The 24,239-nt window shown below is 41.1% G+C and overlaps 1 non-coding gene across 1 annotated transcript; it reads left to right on the top strand.

The window, feature by feature from the left end:
- The first annotated feature begins 22,652 nt into the window (after positions 1-22,652).
- Positions 22,653-22,781, top strand: LOC112605461. Its single transcript, XR_003115451.1, has one exon. It is a non-coding gene; the product is annotated as a small nucleolar RNA SNORA72 (small nucleolar RNA).
- Positions 22,782-24,239: the final 1,458 nt, after the last annotated feature.

Here is a 24,239-nt window from a genome sequence, read left to right as displayed (position 1 = left end):
TTCTGTGCCTGGCTTATTTCACTATAGCATAGTGATCTCCAGTTCCATCCATGTTGTTGCAAATGAAAGGATCTCATTCTTTTTAATGGCTGAATTATACTCCATTGTGTATAACCGCTACATTTCTTTATTCATTCATCTTTTGATGGACACTTAGGCTGCTTTCAAATCTTACCTATTGTGAACAGTGCTGCAACACACATGGGAAATATGTCTTCCAATACTGATTTCCTTTCTTTTGGGTATATATCCAGCAGTGGGATTGCTGGATCATATGGTAGCTCTATTTTTAGTTTTTTGAGGAACCTCCCAACTGTTCTCCATAGTGGTTGTACTAATTTACATTCCCACGAACGGTGTAGTGGCAGGGGCTTCCCTTTTCTCCACAGCCTCCCCAGCATTTGTGATTGCCTGCCTTTTGGCTATAAGCCATTTTAACTGGAAAGAGATTATATCACATTGTGGTTTCGATTTGCATTTCTCTGATGATCAACGATGTTGAGCACCTTTTCATACACCTGTTTGCCATTTGTATACCTTATTTTGAGAAATGTCTATTTAAATCTTTTGCCAATTTTTAAATAAATTTATCAGATTATTTTCTGATAGAATTGTTTGAGCTCCTTATATATTCTGGTTATTAATCCCTTGTGAGATGGGTAGTTTGCAAATATTTTCTCCAGTTCTGTGGGTTCTCTCTTCATTTTGCTAATTGTTTCCTTTGCTGTGCAGAAGCTTTTAAAGTTGATGTGACCCCATTTGTCCATTTTTGTTTTGGTTGCCTGTGCTTGTGGGGTACTGCTCAAGAAATTTTTGCCAGACCAATGTCCTGGAGAGTTTCCTCAAGGTTTTCTTGCAGAAGTTTCATAGTTTGAGCTCTTAGATCTAAGGCTTTAATTCATTTTGATTTGATTTTTGTAGATGGTGAGAGATAGGAGTCTAGTTTCATTCTACTACATAAGGATATTCAGTTTTCCCACCATCATTTTTTGAAGACACTGTTTCCCAGTGTATGTTCTTGGCACCTTTGTAAAAAATGAGTTTCCTGTAGGTGCGTGGATTTGTATCTGAGTTCTCTATTCTGTTCCATTGGTTTTTGTGTCTGGTTTTATGCCAGCACCACGCTGCTTTGGTTACTATAGCTGTGTAATATAACTTGAAGTCAGCTAATGTGATTCCTTCAGTTTTGTTCTTTTTGCTTAGGATAGCTCTTGCTATTCTGTGTCTTTTGTGGTTCCACATAAATTTTAGGATTTTTTTTCTATTTCTGAAAGAATGGCATTGGTATTTTGATAGGGATTGCACTGAATCTGTAGATTGCTTTGGGTAATATGGACATTTTAATGACTTGGACTCTTCCAAACCACGAACATAAAATATCTTTACATTTTTGATGTCTTCTTCAATTTCTTTCATTAGTGTTTTATAGTTGTTATTATAGAGATTGTTCACTTCTTTGATTAATTCCTAATTTTATTTGTGGCTATTATTAATGGGATTACTTTTTTTGTTTTTGTTTTCTTTTTTTGAGACGGAGTCTTGCACCGTCACCCAGGCTGGAGTGCAGTGGCGCAATCTTGGCTCACTGCAGCCTCCGCCTCCTGAGTTCAAGTGATTCTCCTGCCTTAGGCTCCTGAGTAGCTGGAATTACAGGCGCCCACGGCCACACCCAGCTAATTTTTTGTATTTTTAGTAGAGATGGGGTTTCACTATGTTGGTCAGGTTGGTCTCAAACTCCTGACCTCGCGATCCACCCTCCTCGACCTACCAAAGTGCTGGGATTACAGGCGTGAGCCACTGCGCCCGGCCGGGATTACTTTTATTTCTTTTTCAGATTGTTCACTGTTGGCATATAGAAATGCTATTGATTTTTGTATGTTGATTTTGTATCCTGCAACTTCACTGAATGTGTTTATCAGTCCTAATAGATTTTTTATGGTGACTTTAGTTTTTTTCAAATATAAGATCATATCATCTACAAACAGGATAGTTTGACTTCTTTCTTTCTAATTTGGATGCCCTTTATTTCTCTTGTCTGATTACTCCAGCTAGGACTTCCAGGACTATGTTGAATAACAGTGGACATCCTTGTTATGTTCCAAATCTTAGAGGACAGGATTTCAGTTTTTCCCCATTCTTGTTACTTGTTATTGGTCTGTTCAGATTTTGTATGTTTTCATGGCTCAATCCTGGTAGGTTGTATGTCTCTAGGAATTTGTCCATTTCTTCTGGACTTTTCAGTTTATTGACATATAGTCGCTCATAATAGCCTCTGATGATCCTTTGAATTTCTGCAGTATCGGTTGTGATGTCTCCCTTTTCATATCTGATTTTATTTATTTGGATCTTCTTGCTTTTTCTTAGTCTGGCTAAAGGTTCGTCAATTTTGTTGACCTTTTCAAGAAAACCAACTTTTGCTTTCATTGATCATTTTTATTGTTTCCTTTATTCCAATTTCATGTATTTCTGCTCTGATCTTTATTATTTCGTATCCTCTACTAATTATGGGTTTGGTTTACTCTTGCTTTTCTAGTTCTTTAAGATGCCTCACTGGATTGTTTATTTAAAGTTTTTCTCTTTTTTTGATGTAGGCACTTATAGCTATAAACTACTTAGTATTGCTTTTGCTGTAGCCCATAGGTTTTGGTATGTTGTATTTCCATTACCATTTGTTTCAAAACATTTTTCAATTTCCTTCTTAATTTCTTCATTGACCCACTGGTCATTCAGGAGCATATTGTTTGATTTCCACGTATTTGTATAGTTTCCAAAATTTTTCTTGTTATTGATCTCTAGTTTTATTCCATTGTGGTCAGAGAAGATGCTTGATACTATTTCAGATTTTTTTTTTAATGTTTTAAGACTTATTTTATGACCAAACATATGCTCTATCCTTGAGAATGATCTATGTGCTGAGGAAATGAATGTGTAGTCTGTAGCTGTTGGATGAAATGTTCTGTAAATATCTGTAAGGTTCATTTGGTCTATAGTGCAGAACAAGTCCAGTGTTTCTTTGTTGATTTTCTATCTAGAAGATCTGTCCAGTGCTGCAAGTAGGGTGTTGAAGCCTCCAGCTATTACTGTATTGGGGCCTATCTCTCTCTTTAGCTCAAATAGTAATTGTTATGTCCTCTTGCTGAATTGACTCCTTTATCATTATGTAGTGACCTTCTTGCTCTCTTCTTACAGTTTCTATCTCAAAATCTATTTTGTCTGATATAAGTATAGCTACTGCTGCTTTTTATTGGTTTCCATTGCCATAGAACATATTTTTCCATCCCTTTATTTTCAAGCTGTATGTATCTTTGCAGGTGAAGTATGTTTCCTATAAGCAACTGATAATTGGTTCTTCTTGTTGTTATCATTTATCCATTCAGCCACTCTGTCTTTTTGTTGTTGTTGTTGAGATGGAGTTTCACTCTTGTCGCCCAGGCTGGAGTGCAATGGCACGATCTCAGCTCACTGAAACTTTCGCCACCTGGGTTCAAGTAATTCTCCTGCCTCAGCCGCCAGAGTAGCTGGGATTACAGGCACATGCCACCACGCCCAGCTAATTTTTATATTTTTTTAGTAGAGACGGGGTTTCACCATGTTGGCCATGCTAGTCTTGAGCTCCTACCTCAGGTGATCCGGCCACCTTGGCCTCCCAAAGTGCTGGGATTACAGGCATGAGCCACCGTGCCCGGCCCACTCTGTCTTTTGATTGGAGAGTTTAGTCCATTCACATTCAATGTTATTATTGATAAGTAATGACTTACTCCTGCCATTTTGTTATGTGTTTTCTGGTTGTTTTGTGATCTATTCATCCTTCTTTCTTTCTTTCCTTTTTTCCTTGCAGTGAAGATGATTTTCTCAGGTTATATGATTTTGTTTCTTGCTTTTCATTTTTTGTGTACCTGTTATATGTTTTTTGGTGTTAGTTACCATGAGGTTTGCCAATACTATCTTATAACCCATTATTTTAAGCTGATAACAACTAAACACTGTCTGCATAAACAAACACATGAGCAAAAAGAAAAGTATTAATGAAGATTCTGTGCCTTAGGTTCATACCTCTGCTTTTTAACTTTTTGTTGTTTCTATTTATATCTTACTCTACTATGTCTTGAAACATTGTTGTAGTTATGATTTTTTATTGGTTCTTCTTTTGTCTTTCTACTTAAGATAAGAGTACTTAGGCTGGGCACGGTGGCTTATGCCTGTAATCCCAGCACTTTGGGAGGCCAAGGGGGGCGGATCATGAGGTCAGGAGATCGAGACCATCCTGGCTAACACAGTGAAATCCCGTCTCTACTAAAAATACAAAAAAATTAGCCAGGCGTGGTGGCAGGTGCCTGTAGTCCCAGCTACTTGGGAGGCTGAGGCAGGAGAATGGCGTGAACCCGGGAGGCGGAGCTTGCAGTGAGCCAAGATCACGCCACTGCACTCCAGCCTGGGCAACAGAGAGAGACTCCGTCTCAAAAAAAAAAAAAAAGATAAGAGTACTTTACACACTAGAGTTACAGTGTTATAATATTCAGTGTTTTTCTGTGTGCTTAGTATTATCAGTGAGTTTTGCACCTTCAGATGATTTCTTATTGTGGCCGGATCACCTGAGGTCAGGAGTTCAAGACTAGCATGGCCAACATGATGAAACCCTGTCTCTACTAAAAAATTCATTAATGTCTTTTTCTTTCTGACTGAAATACTCCCTTTAGCATTTCTTATAGGACAGGTCTGGTGTTGATGAAATTCTTCAGCTTTTATTTGTCTGGGAAAGTCTTCATTTCTTCTTCATGTTTGAAGGATATTTTCACCGGATATACTATTCTAGAGTAAAAGCTGTTTCTCTTCAGCACTTTAGATATGTCATGCCACTTTCTCCTGGCCTAAAACAGTTCCACCGAAATGTCTGCTGCCAGATGTATTGGAGTGAATCGATAGGTTATTTATTTATTTTTTCTTATTGCTTTTAGGATCCTTTCTGCATATTGACCTTTGGGAGTTTGATTATTAAATGCCTTTGGGTTAAATCTGCTTGGTGTTCTGTAACCATCTTGTACTGGGACACCGATATCCTTCTCTAAGTTTGGGAAGATTTCTGTTATTATCCCTTTGAAGAACACCTGTCTTTTTCTCTACCTCCTCTTTAAAGCCAATAAGTCTTAGATTTGCCCTTTTGAGGCTTTCTAGATCCTGTAGACATGCTTCATTTTTTTAACTTTTTTTTTGTCTTTTCTGACTGTGTATTTTCAAATAGCCCATCTTCAAACTCACTAATTCTTTCTTCTGCTTGATCAAGTCTGCTACTAAAAAACTCTGATGCATTCTTCAGTATGCATATTGCATTTTTCAGCTCCAAAATTTCTGCTTGATTCTTTTTTAATTATTTCAAGCTCTTTGTTAAATTTATCTGATAGAAATCTGAATTCCTTCCCTCTGATACCTTGAATTTAATTGACTTTTCTCAAAACAGCTATTTCAAATTATCTGCCTGAAAGGTTACTTATTTCAGAGTCTCGGGGCCTTGCGAGAACATAATCCATAACCTGGGAGTGGTTACAGCAGGCTCTGGGCAAGACTCAGTGCTGTACTGGCTTCAAATGTGACCCAGCATAGTTCTAGTGGTGGTGGCCACATGGTGCTTGTGTCCCTCCACCCCCAGCTTCAGGTGGCTCAGCACAGACCGTGAGAGAGAGATTGCATTTGTTTCAGAGAAAGTAAGGGGAAAAAACCAAGAGTTTCTGCCTGTTAATCCAGAGAATTCTTTCAGATCTTGTCCAAGATTAGTCTCTGGTGCCTTGTTGAGTTCATTTGATGAGGTCATGTTTTCCTGGATGGCCTTGATACATGTAGATGTTCACCTGGGGATTGGATGAGTTTGGTATTTATTGTAGTCTTCACAGTCTAGGCTTGTTTGAACCTGTCCTTCTTGGGAAGACTTTTCAGATATTCAAAAAGACGCGGGTGTTGTGATCTAAGCTGTATCTGATTTAGGGACATCCTAAGCCCAGTAATGCTGTGGTTCTTGCAGACTCATAGAAGTACAACCTTCATTGTCTTGGACAAGATCTGAAAGAATTATCTGTGTTACCGGGCAGACTCTTTTCTTCTCTTACTTTCTCCCAAACAAATGGAGTCTCTCTCTCTCTCACTGTCTGCTCAGCCACCTGAAGCTGGGGGTGGAGTGAGACCAGCACCCTGTGGCCACCACCACTAGGACTATGTTGGGTCACGTTTGAAGCCAACATAGCACTGAGTCTTGTCCAGGGCCTCCTATAACCATTCCCAGGCTCAAAGCCCTGGGGCTCTACAATCAGCAGGTGGTAAAGCCATCTGGGCTTATGTCTTTCCCTTCAGGCTGGTGAGATCTCCTAGACCCCAGGTGGGTCCAGAGGTGCCACCAGGGAGTCAGGGGCTAGAATCAAAACCTTTAGAAATCTATCTGGTGTTCTATTGTACTGTGGTGGAACTGGCACTGAAACCAAAAGATGCAGTCTTTCTCATTCTTCCCTCCTCCTTCCAAAAGCAAAGGGGTCTCTACCTATGGCCACTGTCACCACAGGCCCACAGGGATACTGCCAGACTACCACCGATGTTCCCTTATGACCCAAAAGGCCTTCAGTCAGCTTGTGGTGAAGGCTGCCTGGTCTGGAACTCACCCTTCAGGGCAATGGGCTCCCCTCTGGCCCAGGGCAGGTCCAGAAATGCTGTCCAAGAGTCAAGACCTGGAATCAGAGAACACGAGAGCCTGCTTGGTGCTCTATCCCCCTGTGACCGAGTTGCTACCACAGGTGCAAGACAAGGACCCCTTTACTTTTCCTTCTGCCTTTCTCAAGTGGAAAGAGTCTCGCCCCATAGCCACCACAGCTGGGAATGTACTGAGTCTCACCTGAAGCCAGCAAGTCTCTGAGGCTCACCCAAGGCCCGTGACATGGTACCTGAGTGTCACTGCTGGTTATTCAAGGCCCAAGGGCTCTTCAGTTAACAGGTGATGAATGCTGCCAAGACTGGGTCCTTCCCTTCAAGGCAGTAGGTTCTCTTCTGGCCTAGGATGTGTCTATGTGTCTAGAAATGTCATCCAGGAGCTAGGGCCTGGAAAGGGGCCTCGTGACTCTAACCAGTGCCCCATCCTGCTGTGGCTGAGCTGGTACCCAAGATGCAAGATGAAGCCTTCCTCAATCTTCCCTCTCCTCTCCTCTCCTCAAGCAGAGGGAGGTGGTATCTTTTAGAGCTATGAGCTGTGCAGCTTGAGGCTAGGGGAACGGTGATGCCAGCATTCCTTAGCTGCCCCAGCTGGTGTATCAGTAGGTCACGTGCCCCCTAGTCCACTGTCTATTGATCCAGTTCAGCACGAGGGCACTCCTAGGTGTTGCAGTCCCTGTGGCCCAGACTGTCTTTCAAGTTTATTTGCAGCCACAGAGCCCTTTAGCCCACAGTAGCAAGGCTTGTGGGAACTCAATTTCAGACCACTGGAATTGGTGATTCCGCTTTGTGTAGGGCTGGTTTCAATACTTCCTCCTTGGATGGGCCTCAGTTGAGTATGGCCCAGTTTTGTCTTCTGTTATAATAAGGCAGCATTGAGATTAATGCCTCACAGTTGCTGTGCTGTCCCTCTTCCCAGCACACAGAAACACTCTGCACCATGCCACTACTGTCGAGGGATGGGGGAAGGGTAGCACTGGTGATCCAAGACTCTTTTCTACCTCTACCTCTTCAGTGCCTCTTTCAGTAATAGAGAGTTAAAACCAGATACTGTGACTGTTCACCTGATTTTTCGTTCTTATGAAGGTGCTTTATTTTGTAGATAGTTGTTAAGTTGGTGTAATTGCCAGGGAGATGATCAGTGGAGACTTGTATTCTGCCATCTTGCTCCAACCACTAGCAACTTGGGCTTTTTAACAAAACAATATGATCACTGGAATACAGGAGGCATTCTTCCTTTCCATTGCCACCTTGTAGGATTGCCTATTGTAGAATTTTAACTGTAAGAAAGTGTTCTGAGGAGACTATAAAAGAGTAGTATTGAAAATGTTTGCTCCCCTCTGAACCAGATAAATGTATCACCATTCTTAGTCCTCAGTCAAAGGGCAGAACTGAGCTTCATGCATTTGTTCTATACCTGTATGCCAGGAACTGTGCTGGGCAGAATCTACATGGGAAGGCAGATGTGGGCACACACAAATAAGGTTCAAAATCACCAAGAGGTCAACTGGAAAATGTTATCAGCCTAAGTGAGGGAGTGACTCACACTGCCAGTGACCCCTCTGGAAAGTTTTCTTGTGGAAAGTCTTTGGATGACAGTCTTCCAGTTGACAGAGAGGTACAAAGACCTGACACCAAGAAAAAATAGCATGTGAAAAGGCACAGAGGAATAAGTATCTTGGAGTGTTCAGGAAAGAACAAGAAGCTTGATGTAGCTGGAAGTCTGTAAAGGTGAGAAAAAAGAGGCAAATTAGATGCTTTTGAAGAGATGTCCAGGTGAAGCCATTTATTTGTTCATGCAAATATGTATTGAGCACATACTAGACCCAGGCCCATAGGGGACACATGGCAGTGGAAGAGGTCATAGCAGCCCAGGGAACTTGCAGCCCAGTGAAGAAGTAAGGCTTTAAAGAGACAATTAAGCATTGACCAGAATGTGGAGTTCTGAATAGTATTATCTTCTATTACTTTCAGGCTTCATAATGTAAGATAGATTAAAACTAAGATTTTCTAAACCAAAAACAGAGACATAATATAATTTATCGAACTTTTAATCTTATACATCTTCCAAAGTGTGGTGTTTTCTCTGCTATTTGGCACACAACAGCAATAACAAAATACCAAGAAATAAATGTACTGAAGAATTGTTCATCACCTGAATGAATGAAGATACAACATTCTACTGTATGCCTTTGATATGGTTTGGCTCTGCGTCCCCACCCAATAATCTTTACCTGTTGTGGGAGGGACCTGGTGGGAGGAGATGGAATTATGGGGGCAGGTTTTTCTCATGCTGTTTCATGATAGCAAATAAGTCTCATGAGTTCTGATGGTTTTATAAAGGGTAGTTCCCCCACACATCCCTCTCTTGCCTGCCACCATGTAAGACATGACTTGGCTCGTCATTCACCTTTAGTCATGATTGTGAGGCCTCCCCAACCGTGTGGAACTGTGAGTTAATCAAGCCTCTTTCTTTTACAAATTACCCAGTCTCAGGTAATTTATTAGCAGTGTGAGAACAGACTAATACAGTAAATTGGTACCGGTAGAGTGCGGTGCTACTGTCAAGACACCTGAAAATGTGAAAGCGACTTTGGAACTGGGTAACAGGCAGAGGATGGAACAGTTTGGAGGGCTCAGAAGAAGACAGGAAAATGTGGGAAAGTTTGGAACTTTCTAGAGACTTGTTGAATGGCTTTGACCAACATGCTGATAGTGATATGGACAATGAAGTCAAGGCTGAGGTGGTTTCAGATGGAGATGAGGGACTTTTTGGGAACTGGAGTATGTCTTTATTAGCAGCATGAGAACAGACTAATACTGTCTTAAAAAGTAGTATCATCATATTCATCAAGAATGTTGGCAGGACATGCTGGTACTACATTTTCAGCCTAACTTTGCTCCAGGTACTCTTCTGAGAGTTTTACAAGTACCCGTTCATTAATCCTCACCACAACTTTTTAGTAGCTGCAATATTTCTTCCCATGTTACAGATGAGAAAACTAACAATTAAAAAGATGCAGTACTTGCTGGAGACCTCACAGTATAAATCCTGGCAGAGCCGGAACCCAAATGGATGAGTTTCTCACACAGCTCATACCCTCAATCATCAAGCATTACCACCTCCCATATTCCTAAGAAGGAAAATATCAAATATGTATGGGTTGATCCACAGTTTTTGTTAATTTCCAAATCAAAATACTGATGGAATTTTTAAATTCTTGACAAAAAATTCCTAAATTGCATTGACACGAGTTAACCTATTAGTATAACCACAGCACATTTTAGAAACAAGAATGCTAAAGTGTGATACGGATCCAGAAACAGAAAGATCAACGAAAGAGAATAGGCGATTCAGACTCAGGTGCATATAGGAATTCAGCATATGATAAAGTAACACCTTCAGTCAGTGATAACGAACAGATGATTGAAATAGTGTGAGGATGATTGGATTACTATTTGGAAAACACAAAGTTGGACTCTGAATCCATATTATGTTCCAAAACACATTGCAAATGGATTAAGTCCTTAATGTAAAAATAAAGCCAAAATCTGTACCCAAAAAATTATTGAATATTTCCATAATCATAAAGTAGAGAAGAACCTTTAAAATTAAACTCCAAAAGCAGTAGCCATGACAGAAAAAAAGTAAAATGTTTGAGTATGTAAAAAAAATTTAAAACTTTGCCACGACCATCTTTCAAAAAGACAAAATATTTTAAAAGCTTTTATAAATCAATATGGTAGAAATAGACACACCTAAATAGAGAAAATGAACAGAGTTTAAAAAAAAAAAGAAGAAGAAACACCAGAATTGGATAAAGCATTCAACTAATAAAGTGCAAGTTAAAATAACAAGAAAATAGCTTCATTAACTAAACTCACCAAAATTTAAACGATGCTAATATCTAATAAGGTGAAAGTTTGAGGAAACCCTAACTTCCAAACTCAAGGTAAAGGCTGTTGTTTGTTTCTTTCAGTATCCATGTCAACTCCCTCCTAGTGTTCCTTCCTCTACTGCAGAGGCTGCAAAGCTCAAAGTTGTGCCACCCGTATTCCTTGTAGCTAAGATATGAATGTGATTTAGGATCCACCAATCATATACACTCATCAGGTAAAGACATTAACCTGTGTGGCATCGACCTGGCTGTTGAAATAGACATTTGCTGCAGTGGTAAAAAAATGACTTTCTCAATCACAATGGAAAAATGGCGATCCTAGACCTTACAAATTATTCCTGGGAGCTTAGCTGGAACATCATCCACCACCATTATAATGATTTTGAAAGACACTTAACACAGTGATAAATACAATACCCTTCTGATTAATCTACCCGAGATGGCTTCTTTTGTCTGTAACTAAATGCTAATCTGTTGAGTAACTGGTCCCCACCAAGTACTGAGTAACACTCAGAGAGTGGGAATCTGGGATTAGATCCTGTTAATATAAAAGGACAAGACACTGTAGTTCACAGTAAGCCATGACAAAACATTCACATAAATTGTCATCTGTGGTCACCTGGGAAGGCAAAGCTCTGGACAACTGAATGCCTATTTACACAAGCCAGTGCCATCAGAAATAGGAATGCAGGGGCTGTGGGGTGATGGACTAGAGCCTTCTAATCAGCTAGAGAGCTTAAAGAAAGACATGCCGCATTCCGGGCATGGTCAGAGGACCCTAAAATAATCTCTTTTCTTGTAGCAGGCCTAGAATAACCCAAAATTGGAGCAGAATCTGGGCCTGATGGTTGTTAAATTATAGTAATTGACAGCCTCACAATGTCTCTTATATAAGTGTTAGAGAATTGACTGCAAATGGAGGAATCCCAAGAATCGGCATAGGGAATTTTGGGTGGACTTGAATGACTCCAAGTTACCTCAATCCCGAGAACCCTGGCCAAGAGATGTAGGTCCTCCTCCACTGTGGAGGGAGGCGGTTCCTGCCTTGATTGAGGACGCTGTAATGACCTCTCCCGGGGTTGTTATTTTGTGAGAAGATGCCAATTCTCCTCGCTCCCTGCCTACTATCTGTATTCCTTCCAAGGCTGTAAGTAGGTAATGGGGAAGAGTGGAGATGAGACGGGGAGCATCATCCCACCAAGGAGATGGAGGCTTACATGCCAAACGAATGGAAAAGAGTTAAAGAGTTGTAAGGTTTTCTAACTGAGACGATCAGAAACTTGGAGAAAAGTGTGGAAATGAACTGTGAGAGGGCCAGACCGTGGAGGGAGAGATATCACTTGATCTCGGGCCAGATTTACTAATATAAGTGCACTTGCCGAAGATTCATTGTACTGTCTCAAGCAGCTGGGCTGGTTGGTTCAGTCGTATACTAGGCAAAAACAAAAACAAAATAAAAACAAAAAAAAATGATTTTTGGTACACTGTGGAAAGAAATAGAAAGACATAAAAATATGGTAATCATGGAGTGGATTTATTGCATGAGACTCACCCAGCTCTCCTTTCACTACATTTCCAGAGAAACCCAGCAGAGTTCCCACTCACAAAGGCATTCAGACATGTATTGCCAAGGGACATTTCCAAAGCCTTAGAAAATGCTATATTGTAGTGACTGTATCTGCATGCGAGAAAGAAAAGTGAGGGATGCTGCCAACAAAATGGGCTAGCTGGTTTCACCAGGCATCATGAGATCTCAGATTTATAGAGGCCAAGCAACAGCCCTTCAACTGCTAAGTAAGAGGCGTGGCCACCATGATAACCAAATACAGCCAAGATGACAATCAAATTACTGTGACATGATGGGTTCTTTGGCAGGAGCTTATAAAGAAGGAGCCCCTCGGACTGAAATGAATTGGGAGCCCACTATGATCCTACTTAAACTGTATGTCACTCCACCTCAAGCTCCAAGAAAACCCTCTAAATTTGGTTAACAGATGTCCAACTGGAGCAGCAAGATGTGGAGTCAGATCAGCTTTTTCCACTTTCAGACTAAATTTGTTCACAAAGCAAGAACCCTTGTATGCAGAGAATCTGGATACTCTGTATGCAAGAACCCTTATATGCAGGGAATCTGGATGCGGAAAGAGCCTATCATAATACACAAACATATGCTGTATACATTCTTCTTGCATCCCTTTGAAGAGCCTATAACTTCTGATTTAGTTAGCTGTGCATTGAGGAAAGAAATATCCTCAGGCCGAGCATGGTGGCTCATGCCTGTAATCCCAGCACTTTGGGAGGCAGAAGCAGGCAGATCACCTGAGGTCAAGAGTTTGAGACCAGCCTGGCCAACGTGGTGAAACCTCGTCTCTAGTAAAAATACAAAACTTAGCTGGATGTGGTGGTGCATGCCTGTAATCCCAGCTACTCGGAAGGCTGAGACAGAGGAATCTCTTGAACCTGACTGGCAGAAGTTGCAGTGAGCTAAGATTGCACCACTACATTCTCGCCTGGGTGACAAGGTGAGACTGTGTCTAAAGAAAAGAAAGAAGAGAAAAGAAAAGAAAAGAAAAATACATCTTTCAAGGATTATGAGATACTGGATCTGAGCTAAGATCAATTCCTGGAGACCCAGAATGCCATTGTGGTCCACCAATCAACAGAAGTGTAATGAAGATGAGGTGAGAGTAGGTCTTTAAGCCCATCCTGTGGTTAGGATCTCTATTCCCAAGCGTATAGCTGGAACAGATATGCTGGGAAATTGAACCACAGCATAAAGAAGGGCCAGGTGGGAACCTTTGGAACTGTATTCTCAAGCCATGTCTTCATGGAAAATAACAAACCAAAAGTAATGCTACCATACATGACAGGTGGAATGATAGAGATAGGACCCACCATTACAAACCCAAAAGGTTCAAGAGGGTTTATTCTCACCTCATCCTTATTGAATTCACCTATTTATTCTATAAAAAAGGAAGATAGGCCTTGAAAAATGATGTTGGATTATTGCAAACTTGATCAGATGGTAATGTCAAATGCTCTTTCTGTTCCTAAAGTCATCTTGTTACTGAAGCAAACCAACAAATCCTGGTACCTAGTATACATCTGTCAATCTGACAAACTTTTTCTTTCTCAATAACTATAACTAACCAGAAGCAATTTGCTTTCACCTGGAAGAAGTACACCATCACCATCTGATCTCAGGGTTACATCTGTTCTCTGACTTTTTCATAATTTATCCCACAGAGACCTTGATCATTTCACCATGGCATAAGATGGAATGTTGATAGTAGTTACCCTAGGTCCCTTGGAAAGACACAGGAGTACCAGAGAATAGGAGATAAAAATCCAAAGACTTGCCCCCATATCCAAAGCTCATCTGCTCTAGTTTTCTGGGACGTATCAGAGAAGCCTCTCCCAAGTGCAAGAAAATGTGCTGCATCATGAACCCACTACCCCAAAGAATGTGGCTTCTTTGAACTTTAGAGGCAATAGATACCATAGTCATTTGTGCTGCTTAGATCCATTCACCATGTAACTCATAAGGGCACCACCTCTTAGGGAGGCCCAGAAAGAGAGAAGGCTCTTGAGATGGCCCAGCAGCCGCAAACATTTGGACCTTCAGATACAGCAGATCCCATTGTGCTTGAAGTGTCTAGGGCAGAGTGGAATATTGGACAGAGCCCATGGCAAACCCTGGTAGGGAAATAAACAGTCAAGGCTCATAGGACTTTGAAGCCAAGTTACATTCCCAAGAACATAATTACTGTTCTTTTGAGAAACAGATCTTGGCTTCGTTCTGGATCCTGGTAGACAAAAACCCTGATTATGGAGCAACAAGTAACCATGTGCCCTGAGTTGACCATCCAGAACCAAATGTTGTCTGAGTCATCGCACCATGAAGGTCCATGTGCCCAGTCTTCAAGTATGTCAGGCTCAAGCCTCATGGGGAGTTCAGTATGGACAGTTGGTTAAAAAGAAAATAACAAAAAAGTAACTTGGTTTACAGTCCATTCTACATGATAATGTAACAATCTTGAGTCAGCTTTTCCGATCGCAACAGCACCCCCCAAAAAATGATGGAAAAGGAAGCCCCCCATTAGGCAAAACTTCAAGTAGCACTTCTCATTTGGTTTGGTTTGGTTTTGCTTTGTACCTTGTCTAGAAAGAGAAATAACCAAAGGTACAGATCTATACTGATTCATGGGAGATGGTTAATCGTTCTGCCATATGGTCAAAAATTTGGAAAAACCAAGAGTGATGGATTAGTAACAAGGGAGTTTGGAGAGCAGGTATAGGAGTGCATACATTACAACAGACTCAGTGTGAGAAGTGAATCCTCTTCAAAAGGTCTTCTTGAGAAGGATGTTCTCAATAATCAGGAGAATAAGATGAGTATCCTGTGGGTGTCCATGATGCCTTTCCCCAACTACCCTAATGCTTTGCCATGGACTCATGAATTAAGTAGCCATAGTAGCATGAATGAAGATAACATATAGATTGCCTTTCCCAAGGCAGGTCTAGCTGGCCTCATAGCTCAAAGGAAGGGTCCAGCCAACCACTAAGTAGCAGATCAGTTAGAACTGGATCCCTTCCAAAATGGCAGGGGCAGCAATGTCTTCCCTGGCATGGAGACATATGGATCTGAATGTTTACTTTGCTGCCTACTTTGCTTCTGCCAACAACTCTCCATGACTTGATGAATGCAACAGTCACAAACACAGTGTCCAACACAATGCTTCTGATTAAGAACTGATTTTATAGTAGAGCAAGTGAGACAATGGAACGCCACTTAAAGAATACCAGAATGTCCTATTGAAACCTCAGTTGTGGCACTAACTGATAAACAACAACCTTGTACAGTTAAGGTGCTATCGTACAGTTGCATTGTGTGCTCTGAACCACCAACTAATATAGGGCATTCTTTCTTTCTTACTAGAAAACATTGGTCCAGAATCCAAGGGCAGAAAGTGGAGCTGATATTCTCACTTTTCCACTGAAAAATGCCCCCCAAAAATCTGCTTCCTGTGCCTGCAGCTTTGGGCTTTTACTTTACTTTTCCAAAGTAAAGTACTTTTCCAAAGCCTTTAATATCCAGAAATGAATGCTTCCAGAGGGTAATTTAGCCTATGGCATAATGCTGTGGAACTTGAGACTGCTACCTTGCCACAACTCCAGGGGCCTCTATGCACCATCCTTGGTGACCGTGTCAAGGTATCTGTTTGGTGGTGTCGATTTTAGTGGAAGAAGTTAGGGTTTACTACCAGCAGCCTCCTGATATGGCAGAACTGGCTGCTTTCTTAATCATGGCAAGGTAATTAAATTCCAGGGACTAGTTGTTTCCATAGAAGCTTAGCCTAAAGACAGGTCCTCCAGCCCTCCAACAATTGTAAACACCAAAGAATTAGTAATAAATTCCTTTCTGTTTAAACTGGCCATGTTGGTTTTGGTTATTTGCAACTGATCAATAACCAAACGGTGGAAGTACATGTTCTAACATGTATCAAAAAACCCTTAAAATATGTATGCTTTTTATTGCAGAATTCTCTTCTAGAAATTTATCCAAAGAAAATAAGTGGACAAGCACACAAAATTCACATGCACAAATGTATCTTTTTCTAATTCCAAAAAAAGCTGAAGTCACTAACAAATGGTAATTGATAAATCAACGAGGGTCATCAGTATGATCAAAATCATCCCAGAAATGTCATAATATTTTACCTTTCAATAAAGAAGAAAAATCTCATGGAATGTAGAGTGAATATGTGTTTCTCAAAGAAGATGCAATCCATGAAGACATGTAGCTTAGCATTTAACTTTCCATAAATGGTTATTCTTTTGTCTTATATTTGGAGAAGAGGAGAAGAAATAGTGAATAGCAGGCAAGACTCTAAAATGCTTTGAATACAGCTTGCCAGATTCCCAATTAGAAAGTGAAATATGCATTTTTTGCCATTTAAATTAGGAACTAAAATTATAGCACACATTTTGGTCATTATCTATTTCACAACCACTTATTGAGTGCTGGGAAGACTAAGATGAAAAAGACATGGGTCTGTTTTCTGGAGAGTAGGAGGGACTGAACTTAATGGTTAAATTTCAAAAGTTGGTCCTAAATACACTGGTGCTCTCCTGGCTCTCACCCCTTCTGCCCAGTGGGCATGTTATAAGGAAGCTGCAGGTAATATCAGATGTGGTCACAGTTCAACTGTAGCACATGACAAATGTCTTCAATTATTTTCCTCCTGCTACATTTTAGATCTAGTGATGTTGCCACATAAGACCTTGAAATATTTTCCTGGTCTTTATTTATTCATTATTTTTATAGCTCAGGACTTTATTCACATGTTTATAGCCTCAAACGCCCATCTTGTCTCACTCTGGAAGCTGACTGCCTTGGCACAGAGTAAATGCTAGTGCAATTTGGGCCATGTCCCCAGTTGTGAGCCCTTGGTCCAAGCGGGTTAGTTTCAGCTGACTGAAGCCTCCAATGCTGTATTCCATGGAATACATCCTCAACTTCCAGGCATGCCTGAAGCTGAACTGAGAGACATTGAAATCTACCTGTGCATTTGAAGGTGTAGAGGACCACTATAAACAAGGATTTTTCTAACTGTTTTTAGGTACTAAAATCTTCCCGGGTCAGATTTCCTCAGTCACTGATTCACAACCAAAATTTCATGAGATGAAGTAAAGAACTATGTCATCACTCTGTATTTGATTTTTAAAAAATTAACACTAAACAGTTGGAATGTGATATGGTTTGACTGTTTCCCTGCCCCAATCTCATCTTGATTTATATAGCTCCTCTAATCCCCAGGTGTCATGGGAGGGACCTGGTGGGAGGTAATTGAATCATGGGGGTGGGTTTTTCCCATGCTTTTCTCATGATAGTGAATAAGTCTCCTGAGATCTGATGGTTTTATAAAGAGGTGTTCCCCTGCACACACTCTTGCCTGCTGCCATGTAAGATGTGCCTTTGCTCCACCTTCACTTTCCACTATGATTGTGAGGCCTCCCCAGCCATGTGGAACTGTGAGTCTATTAAACCTTTTTCCTTTATAAATTACGCAGTCTCCAATATGTCTTTATTAGCAGCATGAGAACAGAATAATACAGGATGTATCAGAGAAGAGGCTGGTGCAACCATCCACATTCTCCTCATAAGAATTTGGGTGCTTCCAGAAATAAAAGTATTTCCTCTACATTCATAGCTCTATTTTTTTGAAGGACAACCAATTAGTATTTATTTTTCACATAGCCTGAACCCTGCCCCATCCAAGACATTATTCTTATGCTTGAAGACATTCTAGCAGCTTGAAGAGGACTGAGACACAGATTCTAACATTGCACACAATTATTAAATTCCAGGATAAGAAGGCTCAATCTAGATGAATCACAGAGATAGAGATGGAGAGATGGAGAGATGGAGAGAGCGATCAAGAAATCAATATGGAATAGAGATAAATGAGCTTGAGGGATAGACAAGGTATAGATAGGCAAAGAGAGGAAAGATGTCCAAGGCAGAGGGAGGCAACAACCTCAAAGATCCTGAACTGAACGTGATGCAGGGAGCAAGGAAACACATTGAAGAGAGTCTTCCTGACTTCCCTAAGTCTCTAAGCTTGAGACTCTGTCTTAAAATCCATTATTCAGAAATAGCCAGTATGCTGTAATTATGCCAGTCCCTGTGTTCTGTGCTTTACCTTTGTCCTAATTAATCCTCATAATAACACTTTGAAGTTGGCATTAGTACAAAAGAAAGAAACTGAGGCTCAGAGACACGAAGCAGTTTAGCCAGAAGAACTGAAATTCAGATGAGTCTCACTTCAAATCCTGGGCCATTTTCCCCTCTCTTCACTGCCTCTCCAGTGGCACCCTAACTTTCCATGCCATAAAACCCAAGTGTGAGAGGAATCTTTCTTGACTGTCATGGCTGAAATCAGAACCATCCTACTTTCACAGAAAGGTCTGGGTTTGCCCACATGATGAGAGTCTGCCCACTGCCAAGGTTGTCCAAGGGCAGAACTTGCAGGAAACACACCTGCTGATAATGTTTTCTAGGGCTAAGCCTGTCTCTCAGAGCTCAGTGTGGAAGTTGGAGATGCCTTCAGAGACACCTGCTTCAGTCTCTAAGCTACAAGAGAAGAACCACTTTCACTGCATCTCCCTCGGCACTTCAGGGAGCAAAGGAACTCATTAATGTTCATGGCTATGGTTTATACAGTTGTGGAAGTGCTAGGCACCCAGCTACCACTCTGGGCTCTAATGCTGATGTTTGCTTAGGAACTCCACGGGCCAAGGGAGCCTTATGTCTCTCCGCACAGACATCAGGAAGGAAAATATTACCACATAGAGGAGATGTAGACAAGTTTAGTTATCTTATCACTCACTTTCAAAAAAGGACTCTAGTCCCCACCCTAAAAATCTGTAAAATGAGACAACCTAAAATAAATTGGTAGGATTTTTACTTTTAGCTAGGATGGCCATAAGACTTTTCCAAAGCTGGACAGTTCTTTTTTTTTTTTTTTTTTTTTTTTGAGACGGAGTCTCGCTCTGCCGCCCAGACTGGAGTGCAGTGGCCGGATCTCAGCTCACTGCAAGCTCCGCCTCCCGGATTTTACGCTATTCTCCTGCCTCAGCCTCCCGAGTAGCTGGGACTACAGGCGCCAGCCACCTCGCCCGGCTAGTTTTTTTGTATTTTTTAGTAGAGACGGGGTTTCACCGTGTTAGCCAGGATGGTCTCGATCTCCTGACCTCGTGATCCGCCCGTCTCGGCCTCCCAAAGTGCTGGGATTACAGGCTTGAGCCACCGCGCCCAGCCCCAAAGCTGGACAGTTCTAAGAGTGAAAAAGGGTAGCATAAATAAAACAACAGGTGTAAAATAGTCTTCCTTCTACTTCTCAGATTCTCTAGGAAAATTATCTTTAAAAAATGTACTCACGCTTGTAATCCCAGCACTTTGGGAGGCTGAGGCGGGTGGATCACAAGGTCAGGAGATCAAAACCATCCTGGCTAACATGGTGAAACCCCATCTCTACTAAAAATACAAAAAATTAGCCAGGCATGGTGGCTGTCGCCTGTAGTCCCAGCTACTCAGGAGGCTGAGGCAGGAGAATGGCATGAACCCAGGAGGCAGAACTTGCAGAGAGCCGAGATCGCACAACTGCACTCCAGCCTGGGGGACAGAGCAAGACTCTGTCTCAAAAAAAAAAAAAAAAAAAAAAAAGTATTAGTTGGCTACCTGATAACTGCTATTAATGCATTATAATGTGACTTAAAAAAAGGAATAGGATTTGGATACAGGAAATGGAGATAGGATAGTTCAGCCAAGAGAAGCAGCCACACTAAAGTTATAGTTCATGCATAAGTGTGTGATAGGTCTAAACAGTAGTAACATTGACAAGTGCAAGGAACAGAACACACAGAATAATTGATAGCACAAACAAGTATAATTTTGTCCAGATTCCCTTGCAAAGAGAATCTATTTTCACATGGGATGGTGGTTGCTACACTTCTGGGTTTTCATTATTTGCAGGTAATACAGCAGTCGGGTTGCCAACTCTATCAGCAATCCATTGCTGCATAACAAACTGCCCTAAACTTTAGTGGCTTAAAACATAAACATCTATTATTGCGCAGGTCAGGAATTCAGGCCCAGCTGGATGGATCTGGCTCAGGGTGTCTCATAAAGTTGCAGCTGAGATGTTGGCTGAGGCTGTATCATCTGAAGGTTTGACTGGGGCTGGAAACATTATTTCCCACACCCACCCACACAGCTGTTGGCAATGGGCCTTGTTTCTTCTCCAGCTGTTCTTTACTGTGTGAACTTCATTACAGGACTGCACACAAAATGGCAGCTGATTTCTCCCAGATCCAGTAATCCAAGAGAGGGTGACCTCAATAGGAAATAATGCCTTTCAAAAACCAGTCTCAGAATTGACTACCATCACTTCTGCTATATTCTGTTGTTCACACAGACCAGCCCTTGTACCAATCCTATGTCCTTGGGCAAATACCACCACATAGGGATCATTGCAGACAATCTTGGAGCCCAGCTACCACACCAACTTTTAATTGTGTTAAATTTTTAATCATCATTTGATATAACAATTATAAATAAATATAAATAAAATTTTGATTCTAAAATGCTAAGAAATATATAATGTTGGCATAATGGCAATTTTTTACTTTAAAACTCCTATGATTACACAAAAAATATAATACATTTTCCTTATTTTTAAAATTTCACCAAGAATAATTATGTATCTGTTTGTTTTATTTACCATTGCTTATCTCCCCCAACTGGAACTGACATTTTATCTGTCTCACTGCTATCTCCAGTGACAATAACAGTAACTGACATAAACTAGGAGACATGTAAATATTTGTAGAATAAATGAATGATGAACACTTCACTTGGATTGGTCATTAATAGCAGACTAAGGCTTGGACATAAAGATCTTGGCACCCAATCCTGAAGACACGCTTTTTGTTCAAAATGGCAGAACTGGTTCTGTTGAATGTAAACATGAAGGGCAAAACCATGGCACACAGCCTCTATTTAGAGGAACAAGCTGCAGCAGAGGCAGAAAGAAAAGCCACGCATGAGGTAACAAGAAGCAGAAACTTTTCTATGACTTAAAAGTGAACCCCCTTAGGAATAACGTTCATGAGATTAGTCTTTAGAGGGAACCGGGGTTAATGACAGGTGGAGATATTGAGAATGACAGTTTCTTGTCGTTGGCTGAATTTCCATGCCTAATGGTACAATTAAGGCTAGAATGGGTTTCAATCCTCACCCAGGGTCACAGAGCTGGAATCCAATGAGGTCAATGGTTTCTCCCCCTCAATGTTCTTTGATAGTCTTCACCACTGGAATAATTCTCATCCCCACCCCACCCCACTCCCACCTTCATTACTCCCACTCCAAGACAGAAAGGTTCAGCCCAGGACGGCCATGGGCTCCACAGTACATTCGACATCCCCTTGGCCCCACTCCCCAGTGGAAACCCAAGGAAGCTCATACCACCAGGACTTCCCCGGAGGCCCAGTCTCTTATTCTAGACAGGAAATGGAGCCAGTGCAAACATGAGCTCAGCATTTTTTGCTGACTAATTCTTCCTCCCATAAAAAGGTTTGGGAAATATGAGTTCTAATGTAACCTAAAGACTTGCTTAACAAAGGGGAAAACCCACCAGCATTTCTTAATTCTAACACACCTTATGTTATGCAACAGGTATGTTTCTTTTAAAAAAATGAACTAATTTTAAGACACACACACTAGTAATTTAAATTCACTAGAGAGTTAGCTATTTAGAGGAACCCTGTTGTAAATCCTTTCACAAACTGAAGAACATTTAAGTAATTACCCTCTAATTTATGTGCTCTGTAAGGTCAACTATTTAAATGTCTGGTTTTCTTAATTCGAGGCACACCCGCATTTATAGAATGTCTTTAAAACTCATTATGGCTGACAAATGTATTTCTTTGTTTTCTTTAACAGACAAAACTATATTTTGGTGAAATAGGCAGAAGATACTTATTATTCTGGAAACTGTTTAAATACTCGCTTATTGCAAAAAGGACTTCTGTGGAGGTGATGGAGAACTGATATGATCAAGAATCAAATTGTCTTACATTTACGAACATATCGCGAACACATACATGTGAAGTCTTTGTAATTTGTATGCAGTCTGCAGTCTTTAAGTCTCTGTAATTTATATTCAATCTAGTCATAATTTATTTGATGGTTAACTATGTGTTTTTAATTCTCAGTGAACTTGACAAAAAAGCTATCAACTAGTATAGGTTAATAACATGAATTTTTTAAACGTTAGAAATATTTTGATATTGGGAAATATTCTTAAAAATATTTAATGAATAAGTTGTCTTTTACATGTTGTTAAGCCAAGATAAAACGACTCATTGAAAACTTTTCTCTTTATTGGTGACAACATGGCTTTGCATGCTTGGTGTTTACTTGGTTGAAGCAAGTGTGCTGGGGAGCGGTATGCCAGAATTCACACGCTCAAAAGGATCACACCGGGGAGTCGGAGGAAGCTGCTCCTGAGAATATCTTGCTGTTCTGACTTTGTAATAGGACAGGCTCTAAAGATTGGCTATATTAAGGCCACGCATGTGTCCCCAGACCTCATTCTTTCCCTAGGTCTGGTTTTACAAACTCTGGTAATAAACCAGGTCAAGAAGAAGATGTTGCGCTATCAGTGTGAATAGCTTGGAAAGAATGTCAACAGATAAGAGGCGGTGCTGCCAAGCTCTGAGAGCAAGGCTGCAAGTGCTGGGAGAGCTCAAACCTCCCCTGTGACCTGGCCAAGGGGCAGAGCCCCAGGCACCAGAGCAGGGCCACCACGCATGCCTACAGGAACCCCATTCACCCGGAGTCCAGCACGAATGGCGCCCTCTAGAGCACAGTGCAGGGATGAACTCTCGCATAGGTAACTCGTGTCCCTGGATGCCCACCACAGCCTTGCTAGTCCCTCCTCACAGGTTCACTTCCACAATACTGTGGTCTAGATACAAGCTGAGGGAAGAGGATTGGCTTGACCCTTCCCAATTCAACCTGGCCATACTTGTTAACATAAAATGCTGGCTACCCTAGACAATAGAACTTTCTAACTCTTCTATGCCACCAGCAACTTCTCCACGCCAAATGTCAGGGCTGCCTAGTAGATGTCACCTTCCAGGGTGAAGCCAAGAAGTAGCTGGCAAGGCTAGAGATCGTAGAAGGAGTAATAACCAAAGGGACAGTGCCTGTAATTTATATTAAATCTAGTCATAATGTATTTGATGGTTAACCATGTGTTTTTATTTCTCAGTGAACTTAACAAAAAAGCTATCAACTAGTATAGGTTAATAACATGAATTTTTTAAACGTTAGAAATATTTTGATATTGGGAAATATTCTTAAAAATATTTAATGAATAAGTTGTCTTTTACATGTTGTTAAGCCAAGATAAAAAGACTCAATGAAAAATGTGCTCCTTATTGGTGACAACATGGATTTGCATGCTTGGTGTTTACTGGGTTGAAGCAAGTGTGCTGGGGAGGAGTATACCAGAATTCACACGTTCACCTGACTCAGGCAAAGCCATGTATTTTAAAAGTCTGAACTGTGCAGGGACCAGATTCAAACTAGGGGTTGCCAAAAACCGGCTGGTATCAGGGGACATCAGGGGTCCATCTATAATACATGACAGCTTCCTAAGAGAGAGACAAACATACTCAATCTTGTAGATGAGTATGTAGATGGCTGGTTGGTTCTTTTTGCTCCATATAATAATAATAATAATATCATCATCATCACCATCACAGTTGACAGATCTTTAGCGGTCACATATATCAGCAGTGTTCTGAGCACTTTACACACATTCATTTTGTGTAAAATGCAAAATGATTTGCACACCAACCCTGTGAATTTCTACCTCTAATCCCCCCAACCTCCTGTCTCGTTCCAACCACTGCTGCGTGATCAGCTCTGTACGGGCTGCAAGCATTTCTGCATGGGTACAGCCCTTCATGACAGGCTCTGCTTCATGACTGCTCCTTGCGCTTCTTACCTCCTGCCCCAGGGATGCCCTGGTGTCACATGGGAACCCACGGAGTCCTGCTCAGCACTCCCACGTGGAGCTGGGA

The sequence above is a fragment of the Theropithecus gelada genome, chromosome 13 (assembly GCF_003255815.1).
Source record: "Theropithecus gelada isolate Dixy chromosome 13, Tgel_1.0, whole genome shotgun sequence".
NCBI classification, from domain to species: domain Eukaryota; kingdom Metazoa; phylum Chordata; class Mammalia; order Primates; family Cercopithecidae; genus Theropithecus; species Theropithecus gelada.
Note: the sequence above shows the minus strand (reverse complement) of the source record. Positions and strands in the feature narration are given on the sequence as shown.